A 27,393-nucleotide genomic window follows, 5' to 3' on the forward strand; every position below is an offset into this window, starting at 1 on the left:
GACATGTGTCAAGACGCTCCTCGGGGCACGTCTTGCTTGGGCTTCTCTCCTGGAGGCCCTCAGTCAGACCCATTGTTGACATGTGGCAAGATGCTCCTCGGGGCGCATCTTGCTTGGGCTTCTCTCCTGGAGGCCCTCAGACAGACCCAGTGTTGACATGTGACAAGACGGTCCTCGGGGCGCGTCTTGCTTGGTTCTCTCTCCTGGAGGCGCTCAGTTAGACCCAGTGTTGACACGTGGCAAGACGCTCCTCGGGGCGTGTCTTGCTTGGGCCTCTCTCCTGGAGGCGCTCAGTCAGACCCAGTGTTGGCACGTGGCAAGACGCTCCTCAGGGCGCGTCTTGGTTGGGCCTCTCTCCTGGAGGCGCTCAGTCAGACCCAGTGGTGACATGTGGCAAGACGCTCCTCGGGGCGCGTCTTGCTTGGGCCTCTCTCCTCGAGGCGCTCATTCAAACCCAGTGTTGACATGTGGCAAGACGCTCCTCCGGGCGCGTCTTGCTTGGGCTTCTCTCCTGGAGGCGCTCAGTCAGACCGAGTAGTGACATGTGGCAAGACGCTCCTCGGGGCGCGTCTTGCTTGGGCCTCTCTCCTGGAGGCCCTCTGTCAGACCGAGTGCTGACATGTGGCAAGATTCTCCTCGGGGCGCGTCTTGCTTGGGCCTCTCTCCTGGAGGCGCTCAGTCAGACCGGGTGCTGACATGTGGCAAGACGCTCCACGGGGCGCGTCTTCCTGGGGCTTCTCTCCTGGAGGAGCTCAGTCAGACCCAGTGTTGACTTGTGACAAGACGCTCCTCGGGGCGCGTCTTGCTTGGGCCTCTCTGCTGGAGGCGCTCAGTCAGACCGAGTAGTGACATGTGGCAAGACGCTCCTCGGGGCGCGTCTTGCTTGGGCCTCTCTCCTGGAGGTGCTCAGTTAAACCCAGTGTTGACATGTGGCAAGACGCTCCTCGGGGCGTGTCTTGCTTGGGCCTCTCTCCTGGAGTCGCTCAGTCAGACCCAGTGTTGACATGTGGCAAGACGCTCCTCGGGGCGCGTCTTGCTTGGGCTTCTCTCCTGGAGGCGCTCAGTCAGACCGAGTAGTGACATGTGGCAAGCCGCTCCTCGGGGCGCGTCTTGCTTGGGCTTCTCTCCTGGAGGCCCTCAGTCAGACCCATTGTTGACATGTGGCAAGACGCTCCTCGGGGCACGTCTTGCTTGGGCCTCTCTCCTGGAGGCGCTCAGTCAGACCGAGTAGTGACTTGTGGCAAGACACTCCTCGGGGCGCGTCTTGCTGGGGCTTCTCTCATGGAGGCCCTCTTTCAGACCCAGTGTTGACATGTGGCAAGACGCTCCTTGGGGCGCGTCTTGCTTGGGCCTCTCTCCTGGAGGTGCTCAGTCAGACCCAGTGGTGACATGTGGCAAGACGCTCCTCGGGGCGCGTCTTGCTTGGGCCTCTCTCCTGGAGGCCCTCTGTCAGAACCAGCGTTGACATGTGGCAAGACGCTCCTCGGGGCGCGTCTTGCTTGGGCTTCTCTCATGGAGGCCCTCAGTCAGACCCATTGTTTACATGTGGAAAGACGTTCCTCGGGGTGCGTCTTGCTTGGGCCTCTCTCGTGGAGGCGCTCTGTCAGACCGAGTGCTGACATGTGGCAAGACGCTCCTCGGGGCGCGTCTTGCTGGGGCTTCTCTCCTGGAGGCGTTCAGTCAGACCGAGTGCTGACATGTGGCAAGACGCTCCTCGGGGTGCGTCTTGCTTGGGCTTCTCTCCTGGAGGCCCTCAGTCAGACTCATTGTTGACATGTGGCAAGATGCTCCTCGGGGCACGTCTTGCTTGGGCCTCTCTCCTGGAGGCGATCAGTCAGACCCAGAGGTGACATGTGGCAAGACGCTCCTCGGGGCGCGTCTTGCTTGGGCCTCTCTCCTGGAGGCCCTCTGTCAGACCCAGTGTTGACATGTGAAAAGACGCTCCTCCGGGCGCGTCTTGCTTGGGCCTCTCTCCTGGAGGCGCTCAATCAGACCCAGTGTTTACATGTGGCAAGACGCTCCTCGGGGCGCGTCTTGCTTGGGCCTCTCTCCTGGAGGCGCTCAGTCAGACCGAGTGTTGACATGTGGCAAGACGCTCCTCGGGGCGCGTCTTGCTTGGGCCTCTCTCCTGGAGGCCCTCTGTCAGACCGAGTGCTGACATGTGGCAAGATTCTCCTCGGGGCGCGTCTTGCTTGGGCCTCTCTCCTGGAGGCGCTCAGTCAGACCGAGTGCTGACATGTGGCAAGACGCTCCTCGGGGCGCGTCTTCCTGGGGCTTCTCTCCTGGAGGAGCTCAGTCAGACCCAGTGTTGACTTGTGACAAGACGCTCCTCGGGGCGCGTCTTGCTTGGGCCTCTCTGCTGGAGGCGCTCAGTCAGACCCAGTGTTGACAAGTGGCAAGACGCTCCTCGGGGCGCGTCTTGCTTGGGCTTCTCTCCTGGAGGCCCTCAGTCAGACAAATTGTTGACATGTGGCAAGACGCTCCTCGGGGCGCGTCTTGCTTGGGCTTCTCTCCTGGAGGCCCTCAGTCAGACCCATTGTTGACATGTGGCAGGACGCTCCTCGGGGCGCGTCTTGCTTGGGCCTCTCTACTGGAGAAGCTCAGTCAGACCGAGTGCTGACATAAGGCAAGACGCTCCTCGGGGCGCGTCATGCTGGGGCCTCTCTCCTGGAGGCGCTCAGTCAGACCCAGTACTGACATGTGGCATGACGCTCCTCGGGACGCGTCTTGCTTGGGCCTCTCTCCTGGAGGCGCTCAGTCAGACCCAGTGGTGACATGTGGCAAGACGCTCCTTGGGGCGCGTCTTGCTTGGGCCTCTCTCCTGGAGGTGCTCAGTCAGACCCAGTGGTGACATGTGGCAAGACGCTCCTCGGGGCGCGTATTGCTTGGGCCTCTCTCCTGGAGGCCCTCTGTCAGACCCAGTGTTGACATGTGGCAAGACGCTCCTCGGGGCGCGTCTTGCTTGGGCTTCTCTCATGGAGGCCCTCAGTCAGACCCATTGTTTACATGTGGAAAGACGCTCCTCGGGGTGCGTCTTGCTTGGGCCTCTCTCCTGGAGGCGCTCTGTCAGACCGAGTGCTGACATGTGGCAAGACGCTCCTCGGGGCGCGTCTTGCTGGGGCTTCTCTCCTGGAGGCGTTCAGTCAGACCGAGTGCTGACATGTGGCAAGACGCTCCTCGGGGCGCGTCTTGCTTGGGCTTCTCTCCTGGAGGCCCTCAGTCAGACTCATTGTTGACATGTGGCAAGATGCTCCACGGGGCACGTCTTGCTTGGGCCTCTCTCCTGGAGGCGATCAGTCAGACACAGAGGTGACATGTGGCAAGACGCTCCTCTGGGCGCTTCTTGCTTGGGCCTCTCTCCTGGAGGCCCTCTGTCAGACCCAGTGTTGACATGTGAAAAGACGCTCCTCCGGGCGCGTCTTGCTTGGGCCTCTCTCCTGGAGGCGCTCAATCAGACCCAGTGTTGACATGTGGCAAGACGCTCCTCGGGGCGCTTCTTGCTTGGGCCTCTCTCCTGGAGGCGCTCATTCAGACCCAGTGTTCACATGTGGCAAGACGCTCCTCGGGGCGCGTCTTGCTTGGGCCTCACTCCTGGAGGCCCTCTGTCAGACCGAGTGCTGACATGTGGCAAGATTCTCCTCGGGGCGCGTCTTGCTTGGGCCTCTCTCCTGGAGGCGCTCAGTCAGACCGAGTGCTGACATGTGGCAAGACGCTCCTCGGGGCGCGTCTTGCTTGGGCCTCTCTCCTGGAGGCCCTCTGTCAGACCGAGTGCTGACATGTGGCAAGATTCTCCTCGGGGCGCATCTTGCTTGGGCCTCTCTGCTGGAGGCGCTCAGTCAGACCCAGAGGTGACATGTGGCAAGATGCTCCTCGGGGCGCGTCTTGCTTGGGCCTCTCTCCTGGAGTTCCTCTGTCAGACCCATTGTTGACATGTGGCAAGACGCTCCTCGGGGCGCGTCTTGCTTCGGCCTCTCTCCTGTAGGCGCTCAGTCAGACCCAGTGGTGACATGTGGCAAGACGCTCCTCGTGGCGCGTATTGCTTGGGCCTCTCTCCTGGAGGCCCTCTGTCAGACCCAGTGTTGACATGTGGCAAGACGCTCCTCGGGGCGCGTCTTGCTTGGGCTTCTCTCATGGAGGCCCTCAGTCAGACCCAGTGTTGACATGTGTCAAAACGCTCCTCGGGGCGCGTCTTGCTTGGGCCTCTCTCCTGGAGGCGCTCAGTCAGACCGAGTAGTGACATGTGGCAAGTCGCTCCACGGGGCGCGTCTTGCTTGGGCCTCTCTCCTGGAGGTGCTCAGTTAAACCCAGTGTTGACATGTGGCAAGACGCTCCTCAGGGCGCGTCTTGCTTGGGCTTCTCTCCTGGAGGCCCTCAGTCAGACCCATTGTTGGCATGTGGCAAGACGCTCCTCGGGGCGCTTCTTGCTTGGGCCTCTCTCCTGGAGGCGTTCAGTCAGACTGAGTAGTGACATGTCGCCTGACGCTCCTCGGGGCGCGTCTTGCTTGGGCCCCTCTCCTGGAGGCGCTCAGTCAGACCCAGTGGTGACGTGTGGCAAGACACTCCTCGGGACGCGTCTTGCTTGGGCCTCTCTCCTGGAGGCCCTCTGTCAGACCCAGTGTTGACATGTGTCAAGACGCTCCTCGGGGCACGTCTTGCTTGGGCTTCTCTCCTGGAGGCCCTCAGTCAGACCCATTGTTGACATTTGGCAAGATGCTCCTCGGGGCGCATCTTGCTTGGGCTTCTCTCCTGGAGGCCCTCAGACAGACCCAGTGTTGACATGTGACAAGACGGTCCTCGGGGCGCGTCTTGCTTGGTTCTCTCTCCTGGAGGCGCTCAGTTAGACCCAGTGTTGACACGTGGCAAGACGCTCCTCGGGGCGCGTCTTGCTTGGGCCTCTCTCCTGGAGGAGCTCAGTCAGACCCAGTGTTGGCACGTGGCAAGACGCTCCTCAGGGCGCGTCTTGGTTGGGCCTCTCTCCTGGAGGCGCTCAGTCAGACACAGTGGTGACATGTGGCAAGACGCTCCTCGGGGCACGTCTTGCTTGGGCCTCTCTCCTGGAGGCGCTCATTCAAACCCAGTGTTGACATGTGGCAAGACGCTCCTCCGGGTGCGTCTTGCTGGGGCTTCTCTCATGGAGGCACTCAGTCAGACCCATTGTTGACATGTGGCAAGACGCTCCTCGGGGCACGTCTTGCTTGGGCCTCTCTCCTGGAGGCGCTCAGTCAGACCGAGTAGTGACATGTGGCAAGACACTCCTCGGGGCGCGTCTTGCTGGGGCTTCTCTCATGGAGGCACTCAGTCAGACCCAGTGTTGACATGTGGCAAGACGCTCCTCGGAGCGCGTCTTGCTTGGACCTCTCTCCTGGAGGCGCTCAGTCAGACCGATTAGTGACATGTGGCAAAAGGCTCCTCGGGGCGCGTCTTGCTTGGACCTCTCTCCTGGAGGCGCTCAGTTAGACCGAGTAGTGACATGTGGCAAGACGCTCCTCGGGGCGCGTCTTGCTGGGGCCTCTCTCCTGGAGGCGCTCAATAAGACCCAGTGGTGACACGTGGCAGGACGCTCCTCGGGGCGCGTCTTGCTTGGGACTCTCTCCTGGAGGCGCTCAGTCAGACCCAGTGGTGACACGTGGCAAGACGCTCCTCATGGCGCATCTTGCTTGGGCCTCTCTCCTGGAGGCACTCAGTCAGACCCAGTGTTGACACGTGGCAAGATGCTCCTCGGGGCGCGTCTTGCTTGGGCCTCTCTCCTGGAGGCGCTCAGTCAGACCCAGAGTTGACATGTGGCAAGACACTCCTCGGGGCGCGTCTTGCTTGGGCCTCTCTCATGGAGGCCCTCTGTCAGACCCAGTGTTGACATGTGTAAAGACGCTCCTCGGGGCGCGTCTAGCTTTGGCCTCTCTCCTGGAGGCGCTCAGTCAGACTGAGTGCTGACATAAGGCAAGACGCTCCTCGGGGCACGTCTTGCTTGGGCCTCTCTCCTGGAGGCGCTCAGTCAGACTGAGTAGTGACATGTCGCCTGACGCTCCTCGGGGCGCGTCTTGCTTGGGCCCCTCTCCTGGAGGCGCTCAGTCAGACCCAGTTGTGACGTGTGGCAAGACACTCCTCGGGACGCGTCTTGCTTGGGCCTCTCTCCTGGAGGCACTCAGTCAGACCCAGTTTTGACACGTGGCAAGATGCTCCTCGGGGCGCGTCTTGCTTGGGCCTCTCTCCTGGAGGCGCTCAGTCAGACCCAGAGTTGACATGTGGCAAGACACTCCTCGGGGCGCGTCTTGCTTGGGCCTCTCTCATGGAGGCCCTCTTTCAGACCCAGTGTTGACATGTGTCAAGATGCTCCTCGGGGCGCGTCGAGCTTTGGCCTCTCTCCTGGAGGCGCTCAGTCAGACCGAGTGCTGACATGTGGCAAGATGCTCCTCGGGGCGCGTCTTGCTTGGGCTTCTCTCCTGGAGGCCCTCAGTAAGACCCATTGTTGACATGTGGCAAGACGCTCCTCGGGGCGCGTCTTGCTGGGGCCTCTCTCCTGGAGGCGCTCAGTCAGACTGAGTGCTGACATAAGGCAAGACGCTCCTCGGGGCACGTCTTGCTGGGGCCTTTCTCCTGGAGGCGCTCAGTCAGACCCAGTGCTGACATGTGGCAAGACGCTCCTCGGGGCGCGTCTTGCTGGGGCCTCTCTCCTGGAGGCGCTCAGTCAGACTGAGTGCTGACATAAGGCAAGACGCTCCTCGGGGCACGTCTTGCTTGGGCCTCTCTCCTGGAGGCGCTCAGTCAGACTGAGTAGTGACATGTCGCCTGACGCTCCTCGGGGCGCGTCTTGCTTGGGCCCCTCTCCTGGAGGCGCTCAGTCAGACCCAGTTGTGACGTGTGGCAAGACACTCCTCGGGACGCGTCTTGCTTGGGCCTCTCTCCTGGAGGCACTCAGTCAGACCCAGTTTTGACACGTGGCAAGATGCTCCTCGGGGCGCGTCTTGCTTGGGCCTCTCTCCTGGAGGCGCTCAGTCAGACCCAGAGTTGACATGTGGCAAGACACTCCTCGGGGCGCGTCTTGCTTGGGCCTCTCTCATGGAGGCCCTCTTTCAGACCCAGTGTTGACATGTGTCAAGACGCTCCTCGGGGCGCGTCGAGCTTTGGCCTCTCTCCTGGAGGCGCTCAGTCAGACCGAGTGCTGACATGTGGCAAGATGCTCCTCGGGGCGCGTCTTGCTTGGGCTTCTCTCCTGGAGGCCCTCAGTAAGACCCATTGTTGACATGTGGCAAGACGCTCCTCGGGGCGCGTCTTGCTGGGGCCTCTCTCCTGGAGGCGCTCAGTCAGACTGAGTGCTGACATAAGGCAAGACGCTCCTCGGGGCACGTCTTGCTGGGGCCTTTCTCCTGGAGGCGCTCAGTCAGACCCAGTGCTGACATGTGGCAAGACGCTCCTCGGGGCGCGTCTTGCTGGGGCCTCTCTCCTGGAGGCGCTCAGTCAGACTGAGTGCTAACATAAGGCAAGACGCTCCTCGGGGCACGTCTTGCTGGGGCCTCTCTCCTGGACGCGCTCAGTCAGACCCAGTGCTGACATGTGGCAAGACGCTCCTCGTGGCGCGTCTTGCTTGGGCCTCTCTCCTGGAGCCGCTCAGTCAGACTGAGTAGTGACATGTCGCCTGACGCTCCTCGGGGCGCGTCTTGCTTGGGCCCCTCTCCTGGAGGCGCTCAGTCAGACCGAGTGCTGACGTGTGGCAAGACACTCCTCGGGACGCGTCTTGCTTGGGCCTCTCTCCTGGAGGCCCTCTGTCAGACCCAGTGTTGACATGTGTCAAGACGCTCCTCGGGGCGCGTCTTGCTTGGGCTTCTCTCCTGGAGGCCCTCAGTCAGACCCATTGTTGACATGTGGCAAGACGCTCCTCGGGGCGCGTCTTGCTTGGGCTTCTCTCCTGGAGGCGCTCAGACAGACCCATTGTTGACATGTGACAAGACGCTCCTAGGGGCGCGTCTTGCTTGGGCCTCTCTCCTGGAGGCCCTCAGTCAGAACCAGAGGTGACATGTGGCAAGAAGCTCCTCGGGGCGCGTCTTGCTTGGGCCTCTCTCCAGGAGGCACTCTGTCAGACCCAGTGTTGACATGTGGCAAGACGCTCTTCGGGGCGCGTCTTGCTTGGGCCTCTCTCCTGGAGGCCCTCTGTCAGACCCAGTGTTGACATGTGTCAAGACGCTCCTCGGGGCGCGTCTAGCTTTGGCCTCTCTCCTGGAGGCGCTCAGTCAGACCGAGTGCTGACATGTGGTAAGAAGCTCCTCGGGGCGCGTCTTGCTTGGGCTTCTCTCCTGGAGGCCCTCAGTAAGACCCATTGTTGACACGTGGCAAGACGCTCCTCGGGGCGCATCTTGCTTGGGCCTCTCTCCTGGAGGCACTCAGTCACACCCAGTGTTGACACGTGGCAAGATGCTCCTCGGGGCGCGTCTTGCTTGGGCCTCTCTCCTGGAGGCGCTCAGTCAGACCCAGAGTTGACATGTGGCAAGACACTCCTCGGGGCGCGTCTTGCTTGGGCCTCTCTCATGGAGGCCCTCTGTCAGACCCAGTGTTGACATGTGTCAAGACGCTCCTCGGGGCGCGTCTAGCTTTGGCCTCTCTCCTGGAGGCGCTCAGTCAGACCCAGTGTTGACATGTGGCAAGACGCTCCTCGGGGCGCGTCTTGCTTGGGCTTCTCTCCTGGAGGCCCTCAGTCAGATCCATTGTTGACATGTGGCAAGACGCTCCTCGGGGCGCGTCTTGCTTGGGCTTCTCTCCTGGAGGCCCTCAGTCAGACCCATTGTTGACATGTGGCAGGACGCTCCTCGGGGCGCGTCTTGCTTGGGCCTCTCTCCTGGAGAAGCTCAGTCAGACCGAGTGCTGACATAAGGCAAGACGCTCCTCGGGGCGCGTCATGCTGGGGCCTCTCTCCTGGAGGCGCTCAGTCAGACCCAGTACTGACATGTGGCATGACGCTCCTCGGGGCGCGTCTTGCTTGGGCCTCTCTCCTGGAGGCGCTCAGTCAGACCCAGTGGTGACATGTGGCAAGACGCTCCTTGGGGCGCGTCTTGCTTGGGCCTCTCTCCTGGAGGCGCTCAGTCAGACCCAGTGGTGACATGTGGCAAGACGCTCCTCGGGGCGCGTATTGCTTGGGCCTCTCTCCTGGAGGCCCTCTGTCAGAACCAGCGTTGACATGTGGCAAGACGCTACTCGGGGCGCGTCTTGCTTGGGCTTCTCTCATCGAGGCCCTCAGTCAGACCCATTGTTTACATGTGGAAAGACGCTCCTCGGGGTGCGTCTTGCTTGGGCCTCTCTCGTGGAGGCGCTCTGTCAGACCGAGTGCTGACATGTGGCAAGACGCTCCTCGGGGCGCGTCTTGCTGGGGCTTCTCTCCTGGAGGCGTTCAGTCAGACCGAGTGCTGACATGTGGCAAGACGCTCCTCGGGGTGCGTCTTGCTTGGGCTTCTCTCCTGGAGGCCCTCAGTCAGACTCATTGTTGACATGTGGCAAGATGCTCCTCGGGGCACGTCTTGCTTGGGCCTCTCTCCTGGAGGCGATCAGTCAGACCCAGAGGTGACATGTGGCAAGACGCTCCTCGGGGCGCATCTTGCTTGGGCCTCTCTCCTGGAGGCCCTCTGTCAGACCCAGTGTTGACATGTGAAAAGACGCTCCTCCGGGCGCGTCTTGCTTGGGCCTCTCTCCTGGAGGCGCTCAATCAGACCCAGTGTTTACATGTGGCAAGACGCTCCTCGGGGCGCGTCTTGCTTGGGCCTCTCTCCTGGAGGCGCTCAGTCAGACCGAGTGTTGACATGTGGCAAGACGCTCCTCGGGGCGCGTCTTGCTTGGGCCTCTCTCCTGGAGGCCCTCTGTCAGACCGAGTGCTGACATGTGGCAAGATTCTCCTCGGGGCGCGTCTTGCTTGGGCCTCTCTCCTGGAGGCGCTCAGTCAGACCGAGTGCTGACATGTGGCAAGACGCTCCTCGGGGCGCGTCTTCCTGGGGCTTCTCTCCTGGAGGAGCTCAGTCAGACCCAGTGTTGACTTGTGACAAGACGCTCCTCGGGGCGCGTCTTGCTTGGGCCTCTCTGCTGGAGGCGCTCAGTCAGACCCAGTGTTGACATGTGGCAAGACGCTCCTCGGGGCGCGTCTTGCTTGGGCTTCTCTCCTGGAGGCCCTCAGTCAGACAAATTGTTGACATGTGGCAAGACGCTCCTCGGGGCGCGTCTTGCTTGGGCTTCTCTCCTGGAGGCCCTCAGTCAGACCCATTGTTGACATGTGGCAAGACGCTCCTTGGGGCGCGTCTTGCTTGGGCCTCTCTCCTGGAGGTGCTCAGTCAGACCCAGTGGTGACATGTGGCAAGACGCTCCTCGGGGCGCGTACTGCTTGGGCCTCTCTCCTGGAGGCCCTCTGTCAGACCCAGTGTTGACATGTGGCAAGACGCTCCTCGGGGCGCGTCTTGCTTGGGCTTCTCTCATGGAGGCCCTCAGTCAGACCCATTGTTTACATGTGGAAAGATGCTCCTCGGGGTGCGTCTTGCTTGGGCCTCTCTCCTGGAGGCGCTCTGTCAGACCGAGTGCTGACATGTGGCAAGACGCTCCTCGGGGCGCGTCTTGCTGGGGCTTCTCTCCTGGAGGCGTTCAGTCAGACCGAGTGCTGACATGTGGCAAGACGCTCCTCGGGGCGCGTCTTGCTTGGGCTTCTCTCCTGGAGGCCCTCAGTCAGACTCATTGTTGACATGTGGCAAGATGCTCCACGGGGCACGTCTTGCTTGGGCCTCTCTCCTGGAGGCGATCAGTCAGACCCAGAGGTGACATGTGGCAAGACGCTCCTCTGGGCGCTTCTTGCTTGGGCCTCTCTCCTGGAGGCCCTCTGTCAGACCCAGTGGTGACATGTGAAAAGACGCTCCTCCGGGCGCGTCTTGCTTGGGCCTCTCTCCTGGAGGCGCTCAATCAGACCCAGTGTTGACATGTGGCAAGACGCTCCTCGGGGCGCTTCGTGCTTGGGCCTCTCTCCTGGAGGCGCTCAGTCAGACCCAGTGTTGACATGTGGCAAGACGCTCTTCGGGGCGCGTCTTGCTTGGGCCTCTCTCCTGGAGGCCCTCTGTCAGACCGAGTGCTGACATGTGGCAAGATTCTCCTCGGGGCGCGTCTTGCTTGGGACTCTCTCCTGAAGGCGCTCAGTCAGACCGAGTGCTGACATGTGGCAAGACGCTCCTCGGGGCGCGTCTTGCTTGGGCCTCTCTCCTGGAGGCCCTCTGTCAGACCGAGTGCTGACATGTGGCAAGATTCTCCTCGGGGCGCATCTTGCTTGGGCCTCTCTGCTGGAGGCGCTCAGTCAGACCCAGAGGTGACATGTGGCAAGATGCTCCTCGGGGCGCGTCTTGCTTGGGCCTCTCTCCTGGAGTTCCTCTGTCAGACCCATTGTTGACATGTGGCAAGACGCTCCTCGGGGCGCGTCTTGCTTCGGCCTCTCCCCTGTAGGCGCTCAGTCAGACCCAGTGGTGACATGTGGCAAGACGCTCCTCGTGGCGCGTATTGCTTGGGCCTCTCTCCTGGAGGCGCTCAGTCAGACCCAGTGTTGACATGTGGCAAGACGCTCCTCAGGGCGCGTCTTGCTTGGGCCTCTCTCCTGGAGGCCCTCTGTCAGACCGAGTGCTGACATGTGGCAAGATTCTCCTCGGGGCGCGTCTTGCTTGGGACTCTCTCCTGAAGGCGCTCAGTCAGACCGAGTGCTGACATGTGGCAAGATTCTCCTCGGGGCGCATCTTGCTTGGGCCTCTCTGCTGGAGGCGCTCAGTCAGACCCAGAGGTGACATGTGGCAAGATGCTCCTCGGGGCGCGTCTTGCTTGGGCCTCTCTCCTGGAGTTCCTCTGTCAGACCCATTGTTGACATGTGGCAAGACGCTCCTCGGGGCGCGTCTTGCTTCGGCCTCTCCCATGTAGGCACTCAGTCAGACCCAGTGGTGACATGTGGCAAGACGCTCCTCGTGGCGGGTATTGCTTGGGCCTCTCTCCTGGAGGCCCTCTGTCAGACCCAGTGTTGACATGTGGCAAGACGCTCCTCGGGGCGTGTCTTGCTTGGGCTTCTCTCATGGAGGCCCTCAGTCAGACCCAGTGTTGACATGTGTCAAAACGCTCCTCGGGGCGCGTCTTGCTTGGGCCTCTCTCCTGGAGGTGCTCAGTCAGACCGAGTAGTGACATGTGGCAAGTCGCTCCACGGGGCGCGTCTTGCTTGGGCCTCTCTCCTGGAGGTGCTCAGTTAAACCCAGTGTTGACATGTGGCAAGACGCTCCTCAGGGCGCGTCTTGCTTGGGCTTCTCTCCTGGAGGCCCTCAGTCAGACCCATTGTTGGCATGTGGCAAGACGCTCCTCGGGGCGCTTCTTGCTTGGGCCTCTCTCCTGGAGGCGTTCAGTCAGACTGAGTAGTGACATGTCGCCTGACGCTCCTCGGGGCGCGTCTTGCTTGGGGCCCTCTCCTGGAGGCGCTCAGTCAGACCCAGTGGTGACGTGTGGCAAGACACTCCTCAGGACGCGTCTTGCTTGGGCCTCTCTCCTGGAGGCCCTCTGTCAGACCCAGTGTTGACATGTGTCAAGACGCTCCTCGGGGCACGTCTTGCTTGGGCTTCTCTCCTGGAGGCCCTCAGTCAGACCCATTGTTGACATGTGGCAAGATGCTCCTCGGGGCGCATCTTGCTTGGGCTTTTCTCCTGGAGGCCCTCAGACAGACCCAGTGTTGACATGTGACAAGACGGTCCTCGGGGCGCGTCTTGCTTGGTTCTCTCTCCTGGAGGCGCTCAGTTAGACTCAGTGGTGACATGTGGCAAGACGCTCCTCGGGGCGCGTCTTGCTTGGGCCTCTCTCCTGGAGGCGCTCATTCAAACCCAGTGTTGACATGTGGCAAGACGCTCCTCCGGGCGCGTCTTGCTTGGGCTTCTCTCCTGGAGGCGCTCAGTCAGACCGAGTAGTGACATGTGGCAAGACGCTCCTCGGGGCGCGTCTTGCTTGGGCCTCTCTCCTGGAGGCCCTCTGTCAGACCGAGTGCTGACATGTGGCAAGATTCTCCTCGGGGCGCGTCTTGCTTGGGCCTCTCTCCTGGAGGCGCTCAGTCAGACCGAGTGCTGACATGTGGCAAGACGCTCCACGGGGCGCGTCTTCCTGGGGCTTCTCTCCTGGAGGAGCTCAGTCAGACCCAGTGTTGACTTGTGACAAGACGCTCCTCGGGGCGCGTCTTGCTTGGGCCTCTCTGCTGGAGGTGCTCAGTTAAACCCAGTGTTGACATGTGGCAAGACGCTCCTCGGGGCGTGTCTTGCTTGGGCCTCTCTCCTGGAGTCGCTCAGTCAGACCCAGTGTTGACATGTGGCAAGACGCTCCTCGGGGCGCGTCTTGCTTGGGCTTCTCTCCTGGAGGCGCTCAGTCAGACCGAGTAGTGACATGTGGCAAGACGCTCCTCGGGGCGCGTCTTGCTTGGGCTTCTCTCCTGGAGGCGTCCAGTCAGACCCATTTTTGACATGTGGCAAGACGCTCCTCGGGGCACGTCTTGCTTGGGCCTCTCTCCTGGAGGCGCTCAGTCAGACCGAGTAGTGACTTGTGGCAAGACACTCCTCGGGGCGCGTCTTGCTGGGGCTTCTCTCATGGAGGCCCTCTTTCAGACCCAGTGTTGACATGTGAAAAGACGCTCCTCCGGGCGCGTCTTGCTTGGGCCTCTCTCCTGGAGGCGCTCAATCAGACCCAGTGTTGACATGTGGCAAGACGCTCCTCAGGGCGCTTCTTGCTTGGGCCTCTCTCCTGGAGGCGCTCATTCAGACCCAGTGTTCACATGTGGCAAGACGCTCCTCGGGGCGCGTCTTGCTTGGGCCTCTCTCCTGGAGGCCCTCTGTCAGACCGAGTGCTGACATGTGGCAAGATTCTCCTCGGGGCGCGTCTTGCTTGGGCCTCTCTCCTGGAGGCGCTCAGTCAGACCGAGTGCTGACATGTGGCAAGACGCTCCTCGGGGCGCGTCTTGCTTGGGCCTCTCTCCTGGAGGCCCTCTGTCAGACCGAGTGCTGACATGTGGCAAGATTCTCCTCGGGGCGCATCTTGCTTGGGCCTCTCTGCTGGAGGCGCTCAGTCAGACCCAGAGGTGACATGTGGCAAGATGCTCCTCGGGGCGCGTCTTGCTTGGGCCTCTCTCCTGGAGTTCCTCTGTCAGACCCATTGTTGACATGTGGCAAGACGCTCCTCGGGGCGCGTCTTGCTTCGGCCTCTCTCCTGTAGGCGCTCAGTCAGACCCAGTGGTGACATGTGGCAAGACGCTCCTCGTGGCGCGTATTGCTTGGGCCTCTCTCCTGGAGGCCCTCTGTCAGACCCAGTGTTGACATGTGGCAAGACGCTCCTCGGGGCGTGTCTTGCTTGGGCTTCTCTCATGGAGGCCCTCAGTCAGACCCAGTGTTGACATGTGTCAAAACGCTCCTCGGGGCGCGTCTTGCTTGGGCCTCTCTCCTGGAGGCGCTCAGTCAGACCGAGTAGTGACATGTGGCAAGTCGCTCCACGGGGCGCGTCTTGCTTGGGCCTCTCTCCTGGAGGTGCTCAGTTAAACCCAGTGTTGACATGTGGCAAGACGCTCCTCAGGGCGCGTCTTGCTTGGGCTTCTCTCCTGGAGGCCCTCAGTCAGACCCATTGTTGGCATGTGGCAAGACGCTCCTCGGGGCGCTTCTTGCTTGGGCCTCTCTCCTGGAGGTGTTCAGTCAGACTGAGTAGTGACATGTCGCCTGACGCTCCTCGGGGCGCGTCTTGCTTGGGCCCCTCTCCTGGAGGCGCTCAGTCAGACCCAGTGGTGACGTGTGGCAAGACACTCCTCAGGACGCGTCTTGCTTGGGCCTCTCTCCTGGAGGCCCTCTGTCAGACCCAGTGTTGACATGTGTCAAGACGCTCCTCGGGGCACGTCTTGCTTGGGCTTCTCTCCTGGAGGCCCTCAGTCAGACCCATTGTTGACATGTGGCAAGATGCTCCTCGGGGCGCATCTTGCTTGGGCTTCTCTCCTGGAGGCCCTCAGACAGACCCAGTGTTGACATGTGACAAGACGGTCCTCGGGGCGCGTCTTGCTTGGTTCTCTCTCCTGGAGGCGCTCAGTTAGACCCAGTGTTGACACGTGGCAAGACGCTCCTCGGGGCGCGTCTTGCTTGGGCCTCTCTCCTGGAGGCGCTCAGTCAGACCCAGTGTTGGCACGTGGCAAGACGCTCCTCAGGGCGCGTCTTGGTTGGGCCTCTCTCCTGGAGGCGCTCAGTCAGACCCAGTGGTGACATGTGGCAAGACGCTCCTCGGGGCGCGTCTTGCTTGGGCCTCTCTCCTGGAGGCGCTCATTAAAACCCAGTGTTGACATGTGGCAAGACGCTCCTCCGGGCGCGTCTTGCTTGGGCTTCTCTCCTGGAGGCGCTCAGTCAGACCGAGTAGTGACATGTGGCAAGACGCTCCTCGGGGCGCGTCTTGCTTGGGCCTCTCTCCTGGAGGCCCTCTGTCAGACCGAGTGCTGACATGTGGCAAGACGCTCCACGGGGCGCGTCTTCCTGGGGCTTCTCTCCTGGAGGAGCTCAGTCAGACCCAGTGTTGACTTGTGACAAGACGCTCCTCGGGGCGCGTCTTGCTTGGGCCTCTCTCCTGGAGTCGCTCAGTCAGACCCAGTGTTGACATGTGGCAAGACGCTCCTCGGGGCGCGTCTTGCTTGGGATTCTCTCCTGGAGGCGCTCAGTCAGACCGAGTAGTGACATGTGGCAAGACCCTCCTCGGGGCGCGTCTTGCTTGGGCTTCTCTCCTGGAGGCCCTCAGTCAGACCCATTGTTGACATGTGGCAAGACGCTCCTCGGGGCACGTCTTGCTTGGGCCTCTCTCCTGGAGGCGCTCAGTCAGACCGAGTAATGACTTGTGGCAAGACACTCCTCGGGGCGCGTCTTGCTGGGGCTTCTCTCATGGAGGCACTCAGTCAGACCCAGTGTTGACATGTGGCAAGACGCTCCTCGGGGCGCGTCTTGCTTGGACCTCTTTCCTGGAGGCGCTCAGTTAGACCGAGTAGTGACATGTGGCAAGACGCTCCTCGGGGCGCGTCTTGCTGGGGCCTCTCTCCTGGAGGCGCTCAATCAGACCCAGTGGTGACACGTGGCAAGACGCTCCTAGGGGCGCGTCTTGCTTGGGACTCTCTCCTGGAGGCGCTCAGTCAGACCCAGTGGTGACAAGTGGCAAGACGCTCCTCGGGGTGCATCTTGCTTGGGCCTCTCTCCTGGAGGCACTCAGTCAGACCCAGTGTTGACACGTGGCAAGATGCTCCTCGGGGAGCGTCTTGCTTGGGCCTCTCTCCTGGAGGCGCTCAGTCAGACCCAGAGTTGACATGTGGCAAGACACTCCTCGGGGCGCGTCTTGCTTGGGCCTCTCTCATGGAGGTCCTCTTTCAGACCCAGTGTTGACATGTGTCAAGACGCTCCTCGGGGCGCGTCGAGCTTTGGCCTCTCTCCTGGAGGCGCTCAGTCAGACCGAGTGCTGACATGTGGCAAGAAGCTCCTCGGGGCGCGTCTTGCTTGGGCTTCTCTCCTGGAGGCCCTCAGTAAGACCCATTGTTGACATGTGGCAAGACGCTCCTCGGGGCGCGTCTTGCTTGGGCCTCTCTCCTGGAGGCGCTCCATCAGACTGAGTACTGACATGTTGCCTGACGCTACTCGGGGCGCGTCTTGCTTGGGCCCCTCTCCTGGAGGCGCTCAGTCAGACCCAGTGGTGACGTGTGGCAAGACGCTCCTCGGGGCGCGTCTTGCTTGGGCTTCTCTCCTGGAGGCCCTCAGTCAGACTGAGTGCTGACATAAGGAAAGACGCTCCTCGGGGCACGTCTTGCTGGGGCCTCTCTCCTGGAGGCGCTCAGTCAGACCCAGTGCTGACATGTGGCAAGACGCTCCTCGGGGCGCGTCTTGCTTGGGCCTCTCTCCTGGAGGCGCTCCATCAGACTGAGTACTGACATGTCGCCTGACGCTACTCGGGGCGCGTCTTGCTTGGGCCCCTCTCCTGGAGGCGCTCAGTCAGACCCAGTGGTGACGTGTGGCAAGACGCTCCTCGGGGCGCGTCTTGCTTGGGCTTCTCTCCTGGAGGCCCTCAGTCAGACCCATTGTTGACATGTGGCAAGACGCTCCTCGGGGCGCGTCTTGCTTGGGATTCTCTCCTGGAGGCGTTCAGACAGACCCATTGTTGACATGTGACAAGACGCTCCTCGGGGCGCGTCTTGCTTGGGCCTCTCTCCTGGAGGCCCTCAGTCAGAACCAGAGGTGACAAGTGGCAAGATGCTCCTCGGGGCGCGTCTTGCTTGGGCCTCTCTCCTGGAGGCCCTCTGTCACACCCAGTGTTGACATGTGGCAAGACGCTCCTCGGGGCACGTCTTGCTTGGGCCTCTCTCCTGGAGGCCCTCTGTCAGACCCAGTGTTGACATGTGTCAAGACGCTCCTCGGGGCGCTTCTAGCTTTGGCCTCTCTCCTCGAGGCGCTCAGTCAGACCGAGTGCTGACATGTGGCAAGAAGCTCCTCGGGGCGCGTCTTGCTTGGGCTTCTCTCCTGGAGGCCCTCAGTAAGACCCATTGTTGACACGTGACAAGACGCTCCTCGGGGCGCATCTTGCTTGGGCCTCTCTCCTGGAGGCACTCAGTCAGACCCAGTGTTGACACGTGGCAAGATGCTCCTCGGGGCGCGTTTTGCTTGGGCCTCTCTCCTGGAGGCGCTCAGTCAGACCCAGAGTTGACATGTGGCAAGACACTCCTCGGGGCGCGTCTTGCTTGGGCCTCTCTCATGGAGGCCCTCTGTCAGACCCAGTGTTGACATGTGTCAAGACGCTCCTCGGGGCGCGTCTAGCTTTGGCCTCTCTCCTGGAGGCGCTCAGTCAGACCGAGTGCTGACATGTGGCAAGAAGCTCCTAGGGGCGCGTCTTGCTTGGGCTTCTCTCCTGGAGGCCCTCAGTCAGACCCATTGTTGACATGTGGCAGGACGCTCCTCGGGGCGCGACTTGCTTGGGCCTCTCTCCTGGAGAAGCTCAGTCAGACCGAGTGCTGACATAAGGCAAGACGCTCCTCGGGGCGCGTCATGCTGGGGCCTCTCTCCTGGAGGCGCTCAGTCAGACCCAGTACTGACATGTGGCATGACGCTCCTCGGGGCGCGTCTTGCTTGGGCCTCTCTCCTGGAGGCGCTCAGTCAGACCCAGTGGTGACATGTGGCAAGACGCTCCTTGGGGCGCGTCTTGCTTGGGCCTCTCTCCTGGAGGCGCTCAGTCAGACCCAGTGGTGACATGTGGCAAGACGCTCCTCGGGGCGCGTATTGCTTGGGCCTCTCTCCTGGAGGCCCTCTGTCAGACCCAGTGTTGACATGTGGCAAGACGCTCCTCGGGGCGCGTCTTGCTTGGGCTTCTCTCATGGAGGCCCTCAGTCAGACCCATTGTTTACATGTGGAAAGACGCTCCTCGGGGTGCGTCTTGCCTGGGCCTCTCTCCTGGAGGCGCTCTGTCAGACCGAGTGCTGACATGTGGCAAGACGCTCCTCGGGGCGCGTCTTGCTGGGGCTTCTCTCCTGGAGGCGTTCAGTCAGACGGAGTGCTGACATGTGGCAAGACGCTCCTCGGGGCGCGTCTTGCTTGGGCTTCTCTCCTGGAGGCCCTCAGTGAGACTCATTGTTGACATGTGGCAAGATGCTCCTCGGGGCACGTCTTGCTTGGGCCTCTCTCCTGGAGGCGATCAGTCAGACACAGAGGTGACATGTGGCAAGACGCTCCTCGGGGCGCGTCTTGCTTTGGCCTCTCTCCTGGAGGCCCTCTGTCAGACCCAGTGTTGACATGTGAAAAGACGCTCCTCCGGGCGCGTCTTGCTTGGGCCTCTCTCCTGGATGCGCTCAATCAGACCCAGTGTTGACATGTGGCAAGACGCTCCTCGGGGCGCGTCTTGCTTGGGCCTCTCTCCTGGAGGCGCTCAGTCAGACCCAGTGTTGACATGTGGCAAGACGCTCCTCGGGGCGCGTCTTGCTTGGGCCTCTCTCCTGGAGGCCCTCTGTCAGACCGAGTGCTGACATGTGGCAAGATTCTCCTCGGGGCGCGTCTTGCTTGGGCCTCTCTCCTGGAGGCGCTCAGTCAGACCGAGTGCTGACATGTGGCAAGACGCTCCTCGGGGCGCGTCTTCCTGGGGCTTCTCTCCTGGAGGAGCTCAGTCAGACCCAGTGTTGACTTGTGACAAGACGCTCCTCGGGGCGCGTCTTGCTTGGGCCTCTCTGCTGGAGGCGCTCAGTCAGACCCAGAGGTGACATGCTGCAAGATGCTCCTCGGGGCGCGTCTTGTTGGGCCTCTCTCCTGGAGGCGCTCAGTCAGACCCAGTGGTGACATGTGGCAAGACGCTCCTCGTGGCGCGTATTGCTTGGGCCTCTCTCCTGGAGGCCCTCTGTCAGACCCAGTGTTGACATGTGGCAAGACGCTCCTCGGGGCGCGTCTTGATTGGGCTTCTCTCATGGAGGCCCTCAGTCAGACCCAGTGTTGACATGTGTCAAGACGCTCCTCGGGGCGCGTCTTGCTTGGGCCTCTCTCCTGGAGGCGCTCAGTCAGACCGAGTAGTGACATGTGGCAAGACGCTCCTCGGGGCGCGTCTTGCTTGGGCCTCTCTCCTGGAGGTGCTCAGTTAAACCCAGTGTTGACATGTGGCAAGACGCTCCTCGGGGCGTGTCTTGCTTGGGCCTCTCTCCTGGAGTCGCTCAGTCAGACCCAGTGTTGACATGTGGCAAGACGCTCCTCGGGGCGCGTCTTGCTTGGGCTTCTCTCCTGGAGGCGCTCAGTCAGACCGAGTAGTGACATGTGGCAAGACGCTCCTCGGGGCGCGTCTTGCTTGGGCTTCTCTCCTGGAGGCCCTCAGTCAGACCCATTGTTGACATGTGGCAAGATGCTCCTCGGGGCGCGTCTTGCTTGGGCCTCTCTCCTGGAGGCGCTCAGTCAGACCGAGTAGTGACATGTGGCAAGACACTCCTCGGGGCGCGTCTTGCTGGGGCTTCTCTCATGGAGGCACTCAGTCAGACCCAGTGTTGACATGTGGCAAGACGCTCCTCGGGGCGCGTCTTGCTTGGACCTCTCTCCTGGAGGCGCTCAGTCAGACCGAGTAGTGACATGTGGCAAGACGCTCCTCGGGGCGCGTCTTGCTTGGACCTCTCTCCTGGAGGCGCTCAGTTAGACCGAGTAGTGACATGTGGCGAGACGCTCCTCGGGGCGCGTCTTGCTTGGACCTCTCTCCTGGAGGCGCTCAGTTAGACCGAGTAGTGATATGTGGTGAGACGCTCCTTGGGGCGCGTCTTGCTTGGACCTCTCTCCTGGAGGCGCTCAGTCAGACCGAGTAGTGACATGTGGCAAGACGCTCCTCGGGGCGCGTCTTGCTTGGGCCTCTCTCCTGGAGGCACTCAGTCAGACCCAGTTTTGACACGTGGCAAGATGCTCCTCGGGGCGCGTCTTGCTTGGGCCTCTCTCCTGGAGGCGCTCAGTCAGACCCAGAGTTGACATGTGGCAAGACACTCCTCGGGGCGCGTCTTGCTTGGGCCTCTCTCATGGAGGCCCTCTTTCAGACCCAGTGTTGACATGTGTCAAGACGCTCCCCGGGGCGCGTCGAGCTTTGGCCTCTCTCCTGGAGGCGCTCAGTCAGACCGAGTGCTGACATGTGGCAAGAAGCTCCTCGGGGCGCGTCCTGCTTGGGCTTCTCTCCTGGAGGCCCTCAGTAAGACCCATTGTTGACATGTGGCAAGACGCTCCTCGGGGCGCGTCTTGCTGGGGCCTCTCTCCTGGAGGCGCTCAGTCAGACTGAGTGCTGACATAAGGCAAGACGCTCCTCGGGGCACGTCTTGCTGGGGCCTCTCTCCTGGAGGCGCTCAGTCAGACCCAGTGCTGATATGTGGCAAGACGCTCCTCGGGGCGCGTCTTGCTGGGGCCTCTCTCCTGGAGGCGCTCAGTCAGACTGAGTGCTGACATAAGGCAAGACGCTCCTCGGGGCACGTCTTGCTGGGGCCTCTCTCCTGGACGCGCTCAGTCAGACCCAGTGCTGACATGTGGCAAGACGCTCCTCGTGGCGCATCTTGCTTGGGCCTCTCTCCTGGAGCCGCTCAGTCAGACTGAGTAGTGACATGTCGCCTGACGCTTCTCGGGGCGCGTCTTGCTTGGGCCCCTCTCCTGGAGGCGCTCAGTCAGACCGAGTGCTGACGTGTGGCAAGACACTCCTCGGGACGCGTCTTGCTTGGGCCTCTCTCCTGGAGGCCCTCTGTCAGACCCAGTGTTGACATGTGTCAAGACGCTCCTCGGGGCGCGTCTTGCTTGGGCTTCTCTCCTGGAGGCCCTCAGTCAGACCCATTGTTGACATGTGGCAAGACGCTCCTCGGGGCGCATCTTGCTTGGGCTTCTCTCCTGGAGGCGCTCAGACAGACCCATTGTTGACATGTGACAAGACGCTCCTAGGGGCGCGTCTTGCTTGGGCCTCTCTCCTGGAGGCCCTCAGTCAGAACCAGAGGTGACATGTGGCAAGATGCTCCTCGGGGCGCGTCTTGCTTGGGCCTCTCTCCAGGAGGCCCTCTGTCAGACCCAGTGTTGACATGTGGCAAGACGCTCCTCGGGGCGCGTCTTGCTTGGGCCTCTCTCCTGGAGGCCCTCTGTCAGACCCAGTGTTGACTTGTGTCAAGACGCTCCTCGGGGCGCGTCTAGCTTTGGCCTCTCTCCTGGAGGCGCTCAGTCAGACCGAGTGCTGACATGTGGCAAGAAGCTCCTCGGGGCGCGTCTTGCTTGGGCTTCTCTCCTAGAGGCCCTCAGTAAGACCCATTGTTGACACGTGGCAAGACGCTCCTCGGGGCGCATCTTGCTTGGGCCTCTCTCCTGGAGGCACTCAGTCACACCCAGTGTTGACACGTGGCAAGATGCTCCTCGGGGCGCGTCTTGCTTGGGCCTCTCTCCTGGAGGCGCTCAGTCAGACCCAGAGTTGACATGTGGCAAGACACTCCTCGGGGCGCGTCTTGCTTGGGCCTCTCTCATGGAGGCCCTCTGTCAGACCCAGTGTTGACATGTGTCAAGACGCTCCTCGGGGCGCGTCTAGCTTTGGCCTCTCTCCTGGAGGCGCTCAGTCAGACCGAGTGCTGACATGTGGCAAGAAGCTCCTCGGGGCGCGTCTTGCTTGGGCTTCTCTCCTGGAGGCCCTCAGTAAGACCCATTGTTGACATGTGGCAAGACGCTCCTCGGGGCGCGTCCTACTTGGGCCTCTCTGCTGGAGGCGCTCAGTCAGACCCAGAGGTGACATGTGGCAAGACGCTCCTCGGGGCGCGTCTTGCTTGGGCCTCTCTCCTGGAGGCCCTCTGTCAGACCCAGTGTTGACATGTGGCAAGACGCTCCTCCGGGCGCGTCTTGCTTGGGCCTCTCTCCTGGAGGCGCTCAGTCAGACCCAGTGTTGACATGTGGCAAGACGCTCCTCGGGGCGCGTCTTGCTGCGGCCTCTCTCCTGGAGGCGCTCAGTCAGACCGAGTGCTGACATGTGGCAAGACGCTCCTCGGGGCGCGTCTTCCTGGGGCTTCTCTCCTGGAGGAGCTCAGTCAGACCCAGTGTTGACTTGTGACAAGACGCTCCTCGGGGCGCGTCTTGCTTGGGCCTCTCTGCTGGAGGCGCTCAGTCAGACCCAGAGGTGACATGCTGCAAGATGCTCCTCGGGGCGCGTCTTGTTGGGCCTCTCTCCTGGAGGCGCTCAGTCAGACCCAGTGGTGACATGTGGCAAGACGCTCCTCGTGGCGCGTATTGCTTGGGCCTCTCTCCTGGAGGCCCTCTGTCAGACCCAGTGTTGACATGTGGCAAGACGCTCCTCGGGGCGCGTCTTGCTTGGGCTTCTCTCATGGAGGCCCTCAGTCAGACCCAGTGTTGACATGTGTCAAGACGCTCCTCGGGGCGCGTCTTGCTTGGGCCTCTCTCCTGGAGGCGCTCAGTCAGACCGAGTAGTGACATGTGGCAAGACGCTCCTCGGGGCACGTCTTGCTTGGGCCTCTCTCCTGGAGGTGCTCAGTTAAACCCAGTGTTGACATGTGGCAAGACGCTCCTCGGGGCGTGTCTTGCTTGGGCCTCTCTCCTGGAGTCGCTCAGTCAGACCCAGTGTTGACATGTGGCAAGACGCTCCTCGGGGCGCGTCTTGCTTGGGCTTCTCTCCTGGAGGCGCTCAGTCAGACCGAGTAGTGACATGTGGCAAGACGCTCCTCGGGGCGCGTCTTGCTTGGGCTTCTCTCCTGGAGGCCCTCAGTCAGACCCATTGTTGACATGTGGCAAGACGCTCCTCGGGGCGCGTCTTGCTTGGGCCTCTCTCCTGTAGGCGCTCAGTCAGACCGAGTAGTGACATGTGGCAAGACACTCCTCGGGGCGCGTCTTGCTGGGGCTTCTCTCATGGAGGCACTCAGTCAGACCCAGTGTTGACATGTGGCAAGACGCTCCTCGGGGCGCGTCTTGCTTGGACCTCTCTCCTGGAGGCGCTCAGTCAGACCGAGTAGTGACATGTGGCAAGACGCTCCTCGGGGCGCGTCTTGCTTGGACCTCTCTCCTGGAGGCGCTCAGTTAGACCGAGTAGTGACATGTGGCAAGACGCTCCTCGGGGCGCGTCTTGCTTGGACCTCTCTCCTGGAGGCGCTCAGTTAGACCGAGTAGTGACATGTGGCAAGACGCTCCTCGGGGCGCGTCTTGCTTGGACCTCTCTCCTGGAGGCGCTCAGTCAGACCGAGTAGTGACATGTGGCAAGACGCTCCTCGGGGCGCGTCTTGCTTGGACCTCTCTCCTGGAGGCGCTCAGTCAGACCCAGTGGTGACACGTGGCAAGACGCTCCTCGGGGCGCATCTTGCTTGGGCCTCTCTCCTGGAGGCACTCAGTCAGACCCAGTTTTGACACGTGGCAAGATGCTCCTCGGGGCGCGTCTTGCTTGGGCCTCTCTCCTGGAGGCGCTCAGTCAGACCCAGAGTTGACATGTGGCAAGACACTCCTCGGGGCGCGTCTTGCTTGGGCCTCTCTCATGGAGGCCCTCTTTCAGACCCAGTGTTGACATGTGTCAAGACGCTCCTCGGGGCGCGTCGAGCTTTGGCCTCTCTCCTGGAGGCGCTCAGTCAGACCGAGTGCTGACATGTGGCAAGATGCTCCTCGGGGCGCGTCTTGCTTGGGCTTCTCTCCTGGAGGCCCTCAGTAAGACCCATTGTTGACATGTGGCAAGACGCTCCTCGGGGCGCGTCTTGCTGGGGCCTTTCTCCTGGAGGCGCTCAGTCAGACTGAGTGCTGACATAAGGCAAGACGCTCCTCGGGGCACGTCTTGCTGGGGCCTTTCTCCTGGAGGCGCTCAGTCAGACCCAGTGCTGACATGTGGCAAGACGCTCCTCGGGGCGCGTCTTGCTGGGGCCTCTCTCCTGGAGGCGCTCAGTCAGACTGAGTGCTGACATAAGGCAAGACGCTCCTCGGGGCACGTCTTGCTGGGGCCTCTCTCCTGGACGCGCTCAGTCAGACCCAGTGCTGACATGTGGCAAGACGCTCCTCGTGGCGCGTCTTGCTTGGGCCTCTCTCCTGGAGCCGCTCAGTCAGACTGAGTAGTGACATGTCGCCTGACGCTCCTCGGGGCGCGTCTTGCTTGGGCCCCTCTCCTGGAGGCGCTCAGTCAGACCGAGTGCTGACGTGTGGCAAGACACTCCTCGGGACGCGTCTTGCTTGGGCCTCTCTCCTGGAGGCCCTCTGTCAGACCCAGTGTTGACATGTGTCAAGACGCTCCTCGGGGCGCGTCTTGCTTGGGCTTCTCTCCTGGAGGCCCTCAGTCAGACCCATTGTTGACATGTGGCAAGACGCTCCTCGGGGCGCGTCTTGCTTGGGCTTCTCTCCTGGAGGCGCTCAGACAGACCCATTGTTGACATGTGACAAGACGCTCCTAGGGGCGCGTCTTGCTTGGGCCTCTCTCCTGGAGGCCCTCAGTCAGAACCAGAGGTGACATGTGGCAAGATGCTCCTCGGGGCGCGTCTTGCTTGGGCCTCTCTCCAGGAGGCCCTCTGTCAGACCCAGTGTTGACATGTGTCAAGACGCTCCTCGGGGCGCGTCTTGCTTGGGCCTCTCTCCTGGAGGCGCTCAGTCAGACCGAGTAGTGACATGTGGCAAGACGCTCCTCGGGGCACGTCTTGCTTGGGCCTCTCTCCTGGAGGTGCTCAGTTAAACCCAGTGTTGACATGTGGCAAGACGCTCCTCGGGGCGTGTCTTGCTTGGGCCTCTCTCCTGGAGTCGCTCAGTCAGACCCAGTGTTGACATGTGGCAAGACGCTCCTCGGGGCGCGTCTTGCTTGGGCTTCTCTCCTGGAGGCGCTCAGTCAGACCGAGTAGTGACATGTGGCAAGACGCTCCTCGGGGCGCGTCTTGCTTGGGCTTCTCTCCTGGAGGCCCTCAGTCAGACCCATTGTTGACATGTGGCAAGACGCTCCTCGGGGCGCGTCTTGCTTGGGCCTCTCTCCTGGAGGCGCTCAGTCAGACCGAGTAGTGACATGTGGCAAGACACTCCTCGGGGCGCGTCTTGCTGGGGCTTCTCTCATGGAGGCACTCAGTCAGACCCAGTGTTGACATGTGGCAAGACGCTCCTCGGGGCGCGTCTTGCTTGGACCTCTCTCCTGGAGGCGCTCAGTCAGACCGAGTAGTGACATGTGGCAAGACGCTCCTCGGGGCGCGTCTTGCTTGGACCTCTCTCCTGGAGGCGCTCAGTTAGACCGAGTAGTGACATGTGGCAAGACGCTCCTCGGGGCGCGTCTTGCTTGGACCTCTCTCCTGGAGGCGCTCAGTTAGACCGAGTAGTGACATGTGGCAAGACGCTCCTCGGGGCGCGTCTTGCTTGGACCTCTCTCCTGGAGGCGCTCAGTCAGACCGAGTAGTGACATGTGGCAAGACGCTCCTCGGGGCGCGTCTTGCTTGGACCTCTCTCCTGGAGGCGCTCAGTCAGACCCAGTGGTGACACGTGGCAAGACGCTCCTCGGGGCGCATCTTGCTTGGGCCTCTCTCCTGGAGGCACTCAGTCAGACCCAGTTTTGACACGTGGCAAGATGCTCCTCGGGGCGCGTCTTGCTTGGGCCTCTCTCCTGGAGGCGCTCAGTCAGACCCAGAGTTGACATGTGGCAAGACACTCCTCGGGGCGCGTCTTGCTTGGGCCTCTCTCATGGAGGCCCTCTTTCAGACCCAGTGTTGACATGTGTCAAGACGCTCCTCGGGGCGCGTCGAGCTTTGGCCTCTCTCCTGGAGGCGCTCAGTCAGACCGAGTGCTGACATGTGGCAAGATGCTCCTCGGGGCGCGTCTTGCTTGGGCTTCTCTCCTGGAGGCCCTCAGTAAGACCCATTGTTGACATGTGGCAAGACGCTCCTCGGGGCGCGTCTTGCTGGGGCCTTTCTCCTGGAGGCGCTCAGTCAGACTGAGTGCTGACATAAGGCAAGACGCTCCTCGGGGCACGTCTTGCTGGGGCCTTTCTCCTGGAGGCGCTCAGTCAGACCCAGTGCTGACATGTGGCAAGACGCTCCTCGGGGCGCGTCTTGCTGGGGCCTCTCTCCTGGAGGCGCTCAGTCAGACTGAGTGCTGACATAAGGCAAGACGCTCCTCGGGGCACGTCTTGCTGGGGCCTCTCTCCTGGACGCGCTCAGTCAGACCCAGTGCTGACATGTGGCAAGACGCTCCTCGTGGCGCGTCTTGCTTGGGCCTCTCTCCTGGAGCCGCTCAGTCAGACTGAGTAGTGACATGTCGCCTGACGCTCCTCGGGGCGCGTCTTGCTTGGGCCCCTCTCCTGGAGGCGCTCAGTCAGACCGAGTGCTGACGTGTGGCAAGACACTCCTCGGGACGCGTCTTGCTTGGGCCTCTCTCCTGGAGGCCCTCTGTCAGACCCAGTGTTGACATGTGTCAAGACGCTCCTCGGGGCGCGTCTTGCTTGGGCTTCTCTCCTGGAGGCCCTCAGTCAGACCCATTGTTGACATGTGGCAAGACGCTCCTCGGGGCGCGTCTTGCTTGGGCTTCTCTCCTGGAGGCGCTCAGACAGACCCATTGTTGACATGTGACAAGACGCTCCTAGGGGCGCGTCTTGCTTGGGCCTCTCTCCTGGAGGCCCTCAGTCAGAACCAGAGGTGACATGTGGCAAGATGCTCCTCGGGGCGCGTCTTGCTTGGGCCTCTCTCCAGGAGGCCCTCTGTCAGACCCAGTGTTGACATGTGGCAAGACGCTCCTCGGGGCGCGTCTTGCTTGGGCCTTTCTCCTGGAGGCCCTCTGTCAGACCCAGTGTTGACATGTGTCAAGACGCTCCTCGGGGCGCGTCTAGCTTTGGCCTCTCTCCTGGAGGCGCTCAGTCAGACCGAGTGCTGACATGTGGCAAGAAGCTCCTCGGGGCGCGTCTTGCTTGGGCTTCTCTCCTGGAGGCCCT

This window comes from Nothobranchius furzeri, chromosome 14 (assembly GCF_043380555.1).
Source record: "Nothobranchius furzeri strain GRZ-AD chromosome 14, NfurGRZ-RIMD1, whole genome shotgun sequence".
In the NCBI taxonomy this organism is placed as follows: domain Eukaryota; kingdom Metazoa; phylum Chordata; class Actinopteri; order Cyprinodontiformes; family Nothobranchiidae; genus Nothobranchius; species Nothobranchius furzeri.